The sequence below is a fragment of the Mirounga angustirostris genome, unplaced genomic scaffold (genome assembly GCF_029215605.1).
Source record: "Mirounga angustirostris isolate CCGP_5_RB_7025 unplaced genomic scaffold, mMirAng1.0.hap1 SCAF_3, whole genome shotgun sequence".
NCBI lineage: Eukaryota > Metazoa > Chordata > Mammalia > Carnivora > Phocidae > Mirounga > Mirounga angustirostris.
This window is the reverse complement of record NW_026991711.1, coordinates 54,058,968-54,072,846: the sequence shown is the minus strand read 5'-3', so window position 1 is coordinate 54,072,846 and position 13,879 is coordinate 54,058,968.

Here is a 13,879-nt window from a genome sequence, read left to right as displayed (position 1 = left end):
GTGCTCTGTGGCTGGGAGAGAAAACATGTGTTTAAGAATTTGTGTGATGAGTCCTCCGCTCCCCACCACCCCCACCCCACACACCACTTCTCAATATTGTCTGGACAATTTTGGAAGGGTTGAAGGTATTCTAGGAAGTATTATCCTATACCCACAACTACTAGAAAGGGGACAAAATCTGTCTCTATCTCTCTCTCATTTCTTTTTCTCTGTCTTCCTCTCCTATGCCTACATCCCCCACCATTCCAAAATCCTACACGGATACCAAGTTAAGAAATCACTTACTAAATAAGAGCTCTAGAATAACCCAAAGCATAAATAACTAATGGTGAAATAATTCTGGATGCCGTGACAGGAAAGAGGAAGTCAATATGGGGGGCTACAGGAAGGATCAGCTTCCAGGCACTTGCCAAATGACTCAAAAGCCATGCCTGCCCACTTCTTTTACTCACCAGGTCATTGCTGCTCTTGGAGATAAGCTGATCCCTATATTGGGCAGTGCAGCGGGTCAGCTCTGCCAGACCCAGTGAGGGTGACATGCCCACACCAGCCTGTCCACACGTCCTCCTCTGCCAGAAGCTACAGCACATTGAAGAGGGTTGTGAATTCCAGCCTGGGTCATCTCAGAACTAATGCTTCCTGAAGTCCAGGATTCATCTAAATAGTTCAGGGACAAGCAGAGAGGTAGGAACAAATTTGGCATCAGGTCCTTGATAATAAATGAGACTTGATTCTGCTGAGTGAGTCAGAGTTCCATCTTATTAACAAATAGGTATAGTAGCCATTTATTCAAATAGTCATTCAACAAACAATTCTTAACACATGCCAGTATTTTATAGGTAAAAGCTACAAAGAAAAAGTTCACAAGTTTAATTATAAAAATGTACAAGCATACCAGAAACAATATAGTATAATGTGATTATTGCTCTAATGGTAGATAAATGGAACTTCAGGGAAGCCAAGAAATAAGGATGATTGTGTTTGTATATGTGGGCATGTGTATGTAGGGGGTTCTCAACCAAAGCAGGGAAATGTGATTTTGTTTCATATGTAACCCAAGGATCCATGTGTCTCCTGACAGGATAGCTCTTTTCCCCAGTAAGAACTAGCTTCCCCCTTCCCACCTTCCCATCAGGGTCACCTTCTAAGACACTTTCATAAATCCAGGTCACCCTGATGACTTTTCCTTTGAGAGGCTTCTGCCCTACACACCAAACAGCAGAAGTCATGCCGTCATTGTTGTTAGAGCTTTTGTTTTTACCCCCTTAAAGGTGAGAGGTGGAATAAAATTGAGTCTTACAGATCCGAGTCTCTTATGGCGCCCACTTACCCAAGAAGGTGTGGGGTGCAATATGGAGACCAGGAAGACAGATCCCAGAGAGTGATGGCCCACTTGGATGGGAGTTTTGCGCATCTGTCAGTCAGAGGGTATGTCCTGGACAGATTCCTTGAATCTACCTCCCTTAAGTGCCACAGGTTTCATGTTTTCTCTTTTACCTCGAAGTTGTGATTCTAAGCCATGAAAGAAGCCTGGAAAGGATCAAAAGGCTACTTCAATCATGGCAGTCTCCAGCTTCTATGTGAATGGCAGCACAGGTATGTGGGCATACCCCTTCTTTCCTTGCCAAAGCAGCCTGGCCAAGTAACCTGGCCACAGTGCCTCAGATAATTCAGAATGAGAATTAATGAAGATAAACAAAAAAAGAAAAAGAAAAACTTGCTTTGGTTTAAATGATCTAAGCAATGTGAAAAAACAACTTTTAAATTTAAGTTTTTTTTATTTAGATCATCCAGGATTTAGGTCTTCTTGAATGCCTCCTAGTAATTTTTTTTTCTCCTGCTCTGAGAGATCATTTCTTGCCCATTCTGAGGGCCCCAGCAGCTCTGCCAGTTGGGCTCCATTTTTGTGCTGAGGCATCCACCCCTTTGCTTCCATTGTCCTCTCGTGCCAGATCTTTGTGAAGCTTTCTTGCTGGTCAGAATCCCCTTCCCCAGCACTTGGCAAGAAGGGGCTCTCCTCTGAGACAGTGGTTGGGTTCCAACATAGTAGTCCCCTGGCTGCCTGCCTGGAGACTATTACCACCACCACACAAGGCCAGGGACCACTCTGCACTGAATGGGTAAAAATGTTCGTGGTAGTACTTAGCATCTGGACTGTAGTTTGCCATCTGGGGTAGAAAGATGAAACACAGCAGTCCTGAGCAGGAGGGCACACATCCATGGAGACTCAGAATGTGTCAAACACGGCCTCTAAGGGAAAAGGGACAGGGAGATATGGGGAGCAAGGATGTTGTTGCTTATGAGCTTTAGGAATTCAGAGGGAAAGCCACTGTTGGCGAAATGAGTGCAAAGAAGCCTAGGAGTGCCTGGGTGGCCCAGCTGGTTAAGCATCTGCCATTGGCTCAAGTCATGATCTCGGGGTCCTGGGATGGAGCCCCGCATCTGGCTCTCTACTCAGTGGGGAGTCTGCTTTTCCCTCTCCCTTTGTGATCTCTCTTGCTCTCTCTCAAATAAACAAATAAAATCTTAAAAAAGAAAAGAAAAGGAAAAACCAGCAAGAGGCAACGAACCCAGATTTCTGAGACTGATAGATAGCTACTCCGACTTGAAGCCAGTAGCCCTCACAGATCTCGCCTTTCCTGAACTCCTCTCACATTTTCCATCTTTATTACATGTTTTGGCATTTACACCATACTCTGTCTTATGTTGCTTCCCAACTGTGGTTTCATGTAAATACATGATTTCTCCCCAACTTGAATATAAACTCTTGGAGAGCAAGACCATGCCCAACAACTGTAAAAGCAATGAGTGAAACCAGCTTTTAAAACTTGCATATATAAGAGACACAGTACAATTGAGTTGTATCATGCATGGAAATAAATAATAAGTATTGTAAAGAAGCCAACCGGCACTATAAAAAAGCATTCTTTATGTAATTTCCTGGTCCAGAAACTATTTTTTAAAGGATTTTAATAATTATAAATCCTAAACATACATTCAAGTAAAGAAAATAGTTTAGCCCTCATACAACCATTACCCAGAGTCCCAAATTTTCAAGTTTTCACCACTCTTGTTTCATTCATTCCCCCCTTTACCCAGAGTAATTTAAAAATTGTAATCACAAATCCCAGATACTTATCGCTATGTACTTCAGTATGCATCTCAAAAACATATGAACATTTTCTTTCTTAACCACAATGCTTTCATCAACCTGATTAGCATCAACTTAAAATTAACAACAATGCCTGGATATCATCTCAACTTCCCTGATAGTTTCCAAAGAGTAAGAATATCATTTAAAAGAAGGCCTCTCACCCTTTCGCAGAAAGTCATGCTGGGAACTGATGAGAGAAGGCAGCAATTAAATTCAAGGTCAGTTCTTGTTTGGCCATACTAGCCAAGTCTGACAATCAGAGTCACCAGCTGAGGTAGGACTGGCTCAGAGTCCAACTTTCTGGAAAGGGGCTGGTGGGTCCCAGACAGCTAATGCTGTGTAGAAATGTGTGTCCAGCATAGCGGCCATCTCTGGGGCGTGGAATAGGAATAGAATTCAAGGGGGTGTGATAGCATTCAGGGGGGCTATGAATTTAGATGAGAACTTTTCACAGAAATTCAAAATTTCTTTCAACTATAAATATGGACAACAAACCACAGAAATATTAGTATCTATGACTTTGTCACCAACAGAAATGAAAATATTTTAATATTATATTAAGGTTGCAGATTTCATCAAATACTGTAAATACCTATTATGACTTTGAAACGATGTTAATTATTTTCCCACCTCTAGATCTTGCTATATTCGATAAGAAAGCACATATATTCCTGTATCACAAATTTGGCTTATTTTGCTTTTTTATTATTTACATAACTGCATTTTGATATACTTGATTGCCTTTGTAGTCCCCAGTATTTTATTTTATACGTTTTAAAACACTATTCTGGGAAGGAGTCCACAGGCTTCACCAGACAGACTAAGGAACCCATGGCACAAAGAGAAAGGTGAAGACACCCAGAAAGCCTAAGAGCGGCGACATGGGAGCAATGCCACTTGCCACCTACCTCACAGAGTTTTAAGTCCATCCTCACGGTGTGATGTTAAATCCTAGGAGTGTCACATTATCGTAGCATGAACAACTCAACCAAGCTTTGCTATAGGCAGAGGGTAAAAATAGCCAACCACTGCTGAGACCACATAGACCCATACACTTTATCTGCAAATTCACCAACCTTATTTGCTTCTCACCACCTCGTGACTATTAGCATTAGGCAGTGAATTGCATATAACTGCCTTATACAGTAACCATCTCTTTAAATTTTTCAAGCAGCAAAAAAGCTCTTTTGCAGTTGTGTTTGCTTCCGATAGCCAGAGCAATTTATCGGCCTTTGAATTTCACATTTACATCTGGTGTGACTTTTGGCAGGAGTGCGTTAAGAGCCATCAAACATTAAAAACGGCTGGCAACCATTCACATGAGCTCCAAACTGGAAATGACCCAAATGTCCGTCAAGAGTAGAATGAATTCAGTAATTCTGGGTGCGCGCTTACCAGGGCATACTATACAGCAGAGAGAATGAATGAACCATTGCTATTGGCAACTGCAGCTATCACTCTCTCAAATATACAGTTGAGGGAAAGAAGCCAGACGGGAAAGAGTACACGCTGAACGTTCCATTTACGGAGTTTGTAAACGTGGGTCTGTGACAAAGCAAGCCCAGGGCATTGGAAGTCAGAACAGCGGCTGTCTGTGGAGAGCAAGTCGTGACTTCTTAGAAGACATGAGGGGGTGGGCGCCTGGGTGGCTCAGTTGGTTGGGCGACTGCCTTCGGCTCAGGTCATGATCCTGGAGTCCCAGGATCGAGTCCCGCATCGGGCTCCCTGCTCGGCAGGGAGTCTGCTTCTCCCTCTGACCCTCCCCGCTCTCATGTGCTCTCTCTCATTCTCTCTCTCTCAAATAAATAAATAAAATCTTAAAAAAAAAAAAAAAAAGAAGGGGCGCCTGGGTGGCTCAGTTGTTAAGCGTCTGCCTTCAGCTCAGGTCCTGATCCCAGGGTCCTGGGATCGAGCCCCGCATTGGGCTCCCTGCTCTGCGGGAAGCTTCTCCCTCTCCCGCTCCCCCCGCTTGTGTTCCCTCTCTCACTGTGTCTCTCTGTCAAATAAATAAAAAAATCTTAAAAAAAAAAAAAAAAGAAGACATGAAGGGGTTTCTGGGAAGCTAGCACTAATTCTGTTTCTTGACTTGGGTGCTGGTACTGGGATGGACTCGTTTTGTGAAAATTTACTGACCGGTACACTTATAATTTGTGTACTTTACTGTGTGTATGTTTTAAACTTCAACAAAAAATTAGACTTAAAAAAAGACATGAACAGGATCCCCCCCCCCCCAATTTTTTTTAATACACCTTCCTTCAGAACACATACCTTTTTTTAGAGCATTGGTGATATTTTTAAAAAATGTTAAGAAATCTGAAATTCTTAATTGGGGTTTTTGGTAATATGCCAATCACCAGAAAATGAGCTATCCTGCCCACCTCCCCCAACTGGGTTATAATTCTTCCTATTGACATGTTTGTTCATCTTAAATGATAGATGGCATGAAACCGGCTGTGATCTGTTCTAATGATTTGTTAAAGTGGCCTTATATAAAGTGAGCAATGAATGACGAGGACAGCTTTATGGGAAGCTTCTCCCTAGGAGGCAGGGGTGTGGTGTACTTTTGCCCTGGCAAGGTCATCCAGCCAGGTTAATGCTCTGCATCCAGGGTAGTGCATGCAGCAGGAAGAAGACACTTCTAACTGGTCAGCCCAGAGAGGGCTTTTTTCCTAATTGGTGGACCTAACTGGGTACTGTTTTGGAAGGAGGACGAAGCAGGGATGCAGCTCTGCTTCTGTCCCCTATAGCGCCCTTTCCTCTGCTCATCCCTGTGGATGCAGGGCACTCTCCCTCCCTCCCCCAATTGCTTACCTTCCTTTTTCCCTGTCTTTACATAGGAAACCGTTGAGAACCATGTCTTTTCTCCTATCTCTCCCATCCCACCCCCCGACTCCAGAGCAGAACTGAAGTGCTTCAGTGTTCGCTTAGCAGGGATAAAATGTGGGAGTCCTGTTTATGAGTCGCTGAAACCCAGTCCCTATCCCAAGGCTTGTTGTCTACTAAACACTTGTTAAAAAAAAGGAACTGCAGATTCTTGGTATTTCTCTTGGCCCTTTTGCATTTTTGTCTTTCCCTTATTCTGGGCTATTTTGATTATCAGTGTGGTGCAGTGGAAAGGGACCGGGTATCAGAGTTAAACAGATCCGATGCCAGAATCCTGCCAGTCACTTGTGACTTGTTAAACCCTGAGCGAGCAGTTCCCTCAACTGTAAAATAGGGATGATACTATCTTCCTTGCAAGGGTCTGGGGTGGATTATATAAATAAAATGTACGTGGCTCCCAGAACAATGTTTGCACATAGCATTGCACATTTACTCATTTCTCCATTCATGCATTTGATAAACAGAATCCTGGGGAGGGATGTATTTGTAATCAATAAATGTAAAAAAGCTTTTCTGTTACAGGATTATAATAGAAATATGTGCAGGGGTATCTATCTATTCATCATTTAGCTGTTCAGGCATCCGTTCTTCTGTCTTTACATGTTTGTGATTCTTCTATCTGTATCTGTTGTAATAATATCAAGTACTATGTGTGTTTGTTATTATTATTAATGATAATATAACTGCACATACAGAAAAATGTCTGCTATAAAAGATATAACTCTATACACTGAGATGTTTACATTATAATTACTTCTGAGACATAAGATTTGAAGTGGGTTTTTCAATTTCTTCTTTCAACTTTTCTATATTGTTTGATATCTTTAGCAGTAGCTAACATTTTCAAAAAAATTAAAACATTAACAGCTTTACGAGCTAAAAATTTGAAAACCTAGACAAAATGGAAAAAATATTCAGTGCCAAAACTGTCATAAGAAAAAGGGAACTGGAAGAGACCAATAGGTTTTAAAGAAATTAAATTACAATTGACAACTTCCCCTCTCAAAAAACTGTACGCCCAAATGATTTTTCTGGTGAGTTCTATCAAAGTCTTGAGGAACAATAAATTTTTATCTGCATTATAAGTTATTCCAGAAGAGAAAACCAAAAGCTGCAAGCTCATTTCATAAAATTGGTATAATGAGATGAACATAGTTATAAAGGGAAAGGAAACTATATCTCTTTCTCTTATGCAAGTAGATGAAAAAATCTTCTCAAATATGAGCTAATTGATCCCAACAGTATGTTTTAAAATAATACAGTTTGGCTAATTGATGGTTCATCATTAGGGATTCTGCCAACATAATACAGAAAATTAATAGATTAAAATTTTAAAACTCAGGATAATTTCAATTGATGCAGAAAAAGTATTCGACAAAGTCTTTACTTATTTATGATAAAAACCCTTAGCAAACTAAGAGTAGAAAAGGATTTCCTTAATTCCCTTAAATGGATGATGGTTATATTCCAAAACCATTATTACTTAATGGAAAAATTTTAAGGTCCTGCTAAGACTGGAACAAGAAAAATATTGTCAGAAATCACTACATATTACAACCAACACTGTAATACTGGAAGCCCTGGCCAACACTGAAGGAAAGAAAGAAAGAAAAGAGTTGAAAAGAAAGAAAAATAACTATCAGTTTTTGCAGGTGATATACTTACCTACTCAGAATAACCAATAGCATCAACAGGTAGACAGTAAGAACTTGATGGGTATATGATCAAATTATGAGAGCATTTTCAACAGCAAACAACTAGAAAATGTTATTTTAAAAACGCAAGAGGGGCGCCTGGGTGGCTCAGTCTTTGGGCGTCTGCCTTCGGCTCAGGTCATGGTCCCGGGGTCCTGGGATCGAGCCCCGCATCGGGCTCCCTGCTCGGCTGGGAGTCTGCTTCTCCCTCTCCCTCTCCCCCTGCTTGTGTTCTCTCTTTCGCTGTGTCTCTCTCTGTCAAATAAATAAATAAAAATTTAAAAAAAAAAAACGCAAGATACCATTCACATAGCAACAACTGAAAAATCTTGGGTAATTAACCAAGAACACATACAGCCTCCTTGAGAAAACTTAAACACTCAATAAAGGACATAGAAAAACCCAAGTGAACAAGGCACATTCCTTATTCTTGAATCAGAAGACTTAAAATTGTAAAGATATCAACTCTCCTCACATTTACCTAGTAAATAGATGTAATTGCACCAAAATTCCAGTTCAGTCTTTGAGACACATGATAAATTTATTTTAAAATATGTCTGATGTTGACGCAGTAGAGGACTTTTTAAGCAAAAACTTCCAAAAAACATATGGGATAAAATTGATTAGAGAATACATCACAGTTAAGGATTTCTTAACTTTGCAAAGGGAACATGGATAATGTTAGAAACATACTTCAAAATGGGAGAAGAGCCTTTACAATGTTTCAACTGGATAAGGGGTTCCTATCTAGAATATAGAAAAAGAGAAATCAAATAAGAAATCAAATCAAACAAATCAATAAGAAAAAGACAGTGACCTCAATAGAAAAATGGGCAAAGTCTATTAACAGGCAATTTACAGAGCAATACACCCAGAAAGCTAACTCATCATGAGCAACTCAGCAAACTGACATAACAATGAGCTATAATTTTATACCCATTTGAATGCAAAAATTTCAAAAACTGAATTGCACTCTGTTTGGGCTGGATATGAGCCTATGTCCTGCTCTACTTAAGTAAGGACCCACACAACCATGTACTATTCAGGCAAAGTAAGAATGCCCATGTACTACAGCCAGCAAGACTGAAAGGGGCTGGGGTAAGGAAATGAGAGTAAACAACAAGGTTTCTGGCCTAATTGACAGGGTAGATTCAGGTGATAGCACCCAAGATAGAAGAAGAAGGAGGAGAAGCTGGTTTGGGGATAAAAATGATGTTTTCCAATCTGGATCTGTTAAGAATTATGAACTTAAGAGACACCTGATGGGAATAGTGGACACTCAATCAATATTAACTTCTCCCCCATCACATAAATTCCCCTTTTCTTCTGTGTTTAGGAAAGATGGAATCTTTATTTTGTAATTTTTTGCAACTTAAATTCTATTAGTTTTTATAGTTTAAGGACCAATATTTCTATTCACCCCTTGTCAATAATAAAAGAATGAATAGATAACACCTGATTTTTCAGGTCATCAAAACTTTGAAGCTGTCATTAGGAACTGAGCGGGAAAATATGCCTATTTTTTGCAGGTCACCAAATGTCAATGTTCTTGAGCATATTTTTTACTTATTTGTTTTTTAAAGATTTTATTTATTTTATTTTAGAGAGAGAAAGAGCATGCGAGTGGGGGGGAGGGGCAGAGGGAGAGGGAAAGAATCTCAAGCAAACTCCATGCCCAGCATGGAGCCTGACACAGGGCTCAATCTCATGACCCTGAGTCAGAACGTGAGCCAAAATCAGGAGTCAGATGCCCAACCAACTTCGACACCCAGGTGCCCTTCTCGGGCATATTCTTTAAAGTGAGGTAAAGAATGCTTAAGAGACATCATTTCAGACTGGAAAGCTCATGTGTTTTGGTGCCAGAAAACCTGAATTCAAATACCAGCTCTACCACTAGCAAGCCATGCACTTTTGGGGAAGATACTTAGCCTTTCAATAAATGAAACTAATGTAAATTGCTTTTTGTAATGTTATTAAGGTTAAGTAAAATCACATAAATCAAGTGTCAGACACAAAGTAGATGTGTCATGTTTGTAGACCCTTATCTTCAATTATCTTATTAATTCTTTTTTTGTTTTTAAGTAGGCTCCATGCCCATGGGGGAGCCCAGTGTGAGGCTTGAACTCATGACCCCTGAGATCAAGACCTGTGCTGGGATCAAGAGTCAGATGCTTAACCAGCTGGGCCACCTGGGTATCCCTCAATTATTTTATTAATCCTAAATTTCACAGAATAGCCTACATCACCACTGTCCAATAGGAACATAATGCAAGCCACATAAGTCATTTAAAATTTTTAGTAGCCATATTAAGAAAGTAAACAGAAACATTTTGATAATCTGTTTTAACTCAATATGTGCAAAATATAATTTCAACATGTGACCAATATGAAAGTTATTAATAAGATATTTTACACTTTTATTTTTGTATTGTTTTCAAAATCTGTTGTGTATCTTATACATCAAACCTACCTCAATTTGGATGAGCTACATCTCAAGTGCATAAAAATCACATGTGACTTAGTGACTACTGCATTAAACAGGTCTAGAGACAATGCTTTAAATCCTGCATTATTTAGACGTTCTCTTTAAAAAATCAGTAAGTTCCTCTGTCTCGTTCTCAGAAGATAAGAGTTTGTTTAACAAACAGCATGGCATTTTTTCCCACCTCAGTCATTAGAAATGGAGATTCTTTGGAACAATCATTAGGCAGTTAGTACTTCTGGCAAGAGGTGTTTGCAAATTCTCCCTCCTTTCCCTCCAGTTTCTGGAGCCAGGCTGATTGGGACCTCAGAAGGATTCCTTGAACCAGTCCACAGAGCAATTTTGGCTACACTTTGAGGGGCTGCAGGTTTTCTGACTCTTCTCCTTGGGGTTCAGCATATGAATTCTAAAACAGATCTTATTCCCTCCCAGACCTGGGAAGATCCAAACCTCAGTAGCCATGAAACAAATGGGAAGGAGGGAGGAAACTTTTTCCATTTGGGGCTTACTCACGTTCCAGTGCAATCACGCAGACCATTTTTTCTGTTTGGAATTAGTTTGGAATGAGACAGAGAGGAAAGAAATACATACTATATAAACTTACGGTAACCACAAACTGGATTAGACAAGTATTACCAATACTTTAAACAAATGAAAATGTATGAAATTATTATCTTTTTCTGCAACATCTAATGGAATATCCTGTTTGGGGTGGGAGGGTGACCGGGTGGCTTCTCTCAGATCCATTTTACGTCTATTATTCTCTTGTTTTTGAAGTAATTATGTAGAGAACATTTTTTTTTAACTTGTGGTAAAAACACATAACATGAAATTTCCCATCTTAACCACTTTGAAGAGTACAGTTTAGTAGTGTTAAGTATATTCACATTATTATGAAACAAATCTACAGAAATTTTTCCTCTTGTAAATCTGAAACTCTGTCCACATTAAACGACAACTCCCTTCCTCCCCACACCCCAGCCCCTGACAACCACCACTGTACTTTCTGTTTCTAGGAGTTTGCTGTTCTAGACACCTCATATAAATGAGATCAAACAGTATTTGTCTTCTGACTGGCTTATTTCACTTAGCATAATGTCCTTAGAGTTCATCCATGCTGTGGGAACATTCTTTTTAAGTTTAGTTTTCCAGATTTATTATCTTAAAAAATGCATTTGGCTTGATTCACCAAACTTTTACTAAGCAACAACTATATGCTACATGTTATACCTATTTTCTACATCCCCCTCCCCTTATAAGTAGGCTCCATGTCCAGCGTGGAGCCCAACATAGGGCTTGACCTCACCACCCTGAGATCAAGATCCGAGCTTAGATCAAGAGTCGGACACTTAACCCACTGAGCTACCCAGGTTCCCCTATACTTATTTTCATATTTAGTGGCTGGAAAATTGGAATCTTCAGTCTCAAGTTAACGTAGCCATGGTTGGGACTTCCTTGAGGCTTACTCCAGGAAGCTCTGAAGAACACACCCAGGGACACATAGTATTGTGTCTGATTTAAATTCTATCCATGCTCCTCAGCTAGGCACTTCATTACTCTGTTTTCTCACTCTCCTAGGGGATGATTCGGGTCTACAGATCATGGGGAATATAGGTAAAAGTAAGTACAGAATATGTGTGTAGCCATGAATGAAGTGGAGATCAATTTGTAAGCTCATTATTTCATGCTCAGTGATTTGGGTGGTTCACAGGCTGGCCATAGAGATGCTGGCCAATGGCAAAGAATCCCACATCACCAGACTCTGTCCCCACCTTCTGTCTCTCCCACTCCCAACACTTGACATCTCCAGAGCAGCAGGGAATGCAGCCCTGCCATGTATATCTTAGCTCAAAGAGAAAAACACAGAGCTCCTATTTGTGATTCCCAGCCTGAAAGGAACCAAGTGTCTTCTGATAAACAACACTTGAGAATTTTTTTTTTTTAATGAAGGCATTAAACTGACCTTCTTTTGAAATGGGCTAGACAGGGTAAACAGGAGAGATCTTGTTTTCCCTTCATCCTGGAAAAATAACATTTCTCCCTTTCCAGCTCAGTACAGTTGACTGAATTGGAAAGGAATCTATTTTCTCTGGAAAGATTTATTTGCCCAACAGTCGTGTTTTTGTATATGTGTGTGTGTTGGCAAGAGGCGATAGATTTTCAGAACAAGGGTCGTCTTGTTCACAGTTTAAAGGGGCCCAGAAGTTGACTAAGGAATTTAACGTTAGGGAAAGTTTTTGCAGCCTTCATTGATGCTATGTACAGACTCCAATACATCTCAAGTTGGCCTGGGTGTTAGGACAGGGAGGTGGGGTAGTAACTCTGTGGTACCACCGCACTCATCTGAGAACAGATAGAAACAGCTCTACTTTCTTCACCTCAATCTCAAGGCATGTGACAATCAGGGTCTGTAAGAAAACATCTGCATTTCTAGTTGTTTCCAAAACTGTTAAACAATATTTAAGGGTTCCTGGGTGGCTCAGTCGGTTAAGCGTCTGCCTTCTGCTCAGGTCATGATCCCAGGGTCCTGGGATTGAGCCCCGCGTCGGGCTCCCTGCTCAGTGGGGAGTCTGCTTCTCCCTCTCCCTCTGCCTGCCGCTCCCCCTGCTTGTGCTCTCTCTCTGTGTCAAATAAATAAATAAATAAATAAATAAATAAATAAATAAATAAATAAATAAATAAATCCTTAAAAAAAAAGTTAAACAATTTTTGAGTAACACCACGTGGAAAAGCTAAGAGAAGAATTCCCTCCTTTCTCCACAACCAGACCTCTTTCCCCACCTAAGAACACATATCCCAGGATCAAGCAAAGGAGATATAAATTCCTTTCTGGCCCGGTTAGAGACAATATTTACAGGAATCACTAGCTGTCCCCATCTCCTGTCTCCTCCCCTACTCAGCTTCATGTAGAACTGGTATCACATTGAAAATTTTAGAGCAAATATGTTCTACTTTATGAAGAACGGATTTCACTACTTTTAATTTTCTCACATTGTGTGAGATATCATATAAAATAAACTTGTGTACTTGGGATATTTTTTCTTTACTTGGGATATTTTCTTGAGAACATTTCTTTGAAGGTGGATGACTTCTTGTCAATTCAAAAAAAAAGTTGAATATTTATATATATTCTAACCCTAGAAAGGCACTGTCCCTTAAGCTGCTGGTTCCTTCTCCTGATTTTTGTTTGTTTGTGTCCAAGTCACTGCTTGCTGAACTCAACTGACAGCTCAGCTGGATTTTGCACAAGTGACTTTTCACTCAGCTGCTCTTTGCCTTGCCAGGTGTGGCTGGCCAACATAAAGGAAAGAGGTGTTTTTCCTTTTAGCAGGAACGTTAAAACTTTTACCACATTTTCCACCACCCAGTGTCTGTTTTCAAGGAAGCACAGATCAGCAGAAAGCAGGAGTCTGAGATTTCTCCTTTATAGATGTTGGCTCTCCGCCTCTTAGCACATTTAATTTAGCAGAAGTCCACATCATTAAATGAGGGGAAAATGTAATTTTTCTTTGATGGCAAAATGGTTTCCACGAGGAGAACCTGGCTGATGGCACGGAGTCTGGTGTTGCTGGAAGACTTGAGCGGAGCCAGGCACCGGCCCCTGGCACCCGGACCCTCGGCGTTCCCAGGGGCTGGCAGCGCTCACAGGGCTGAACGGCTTTCTAC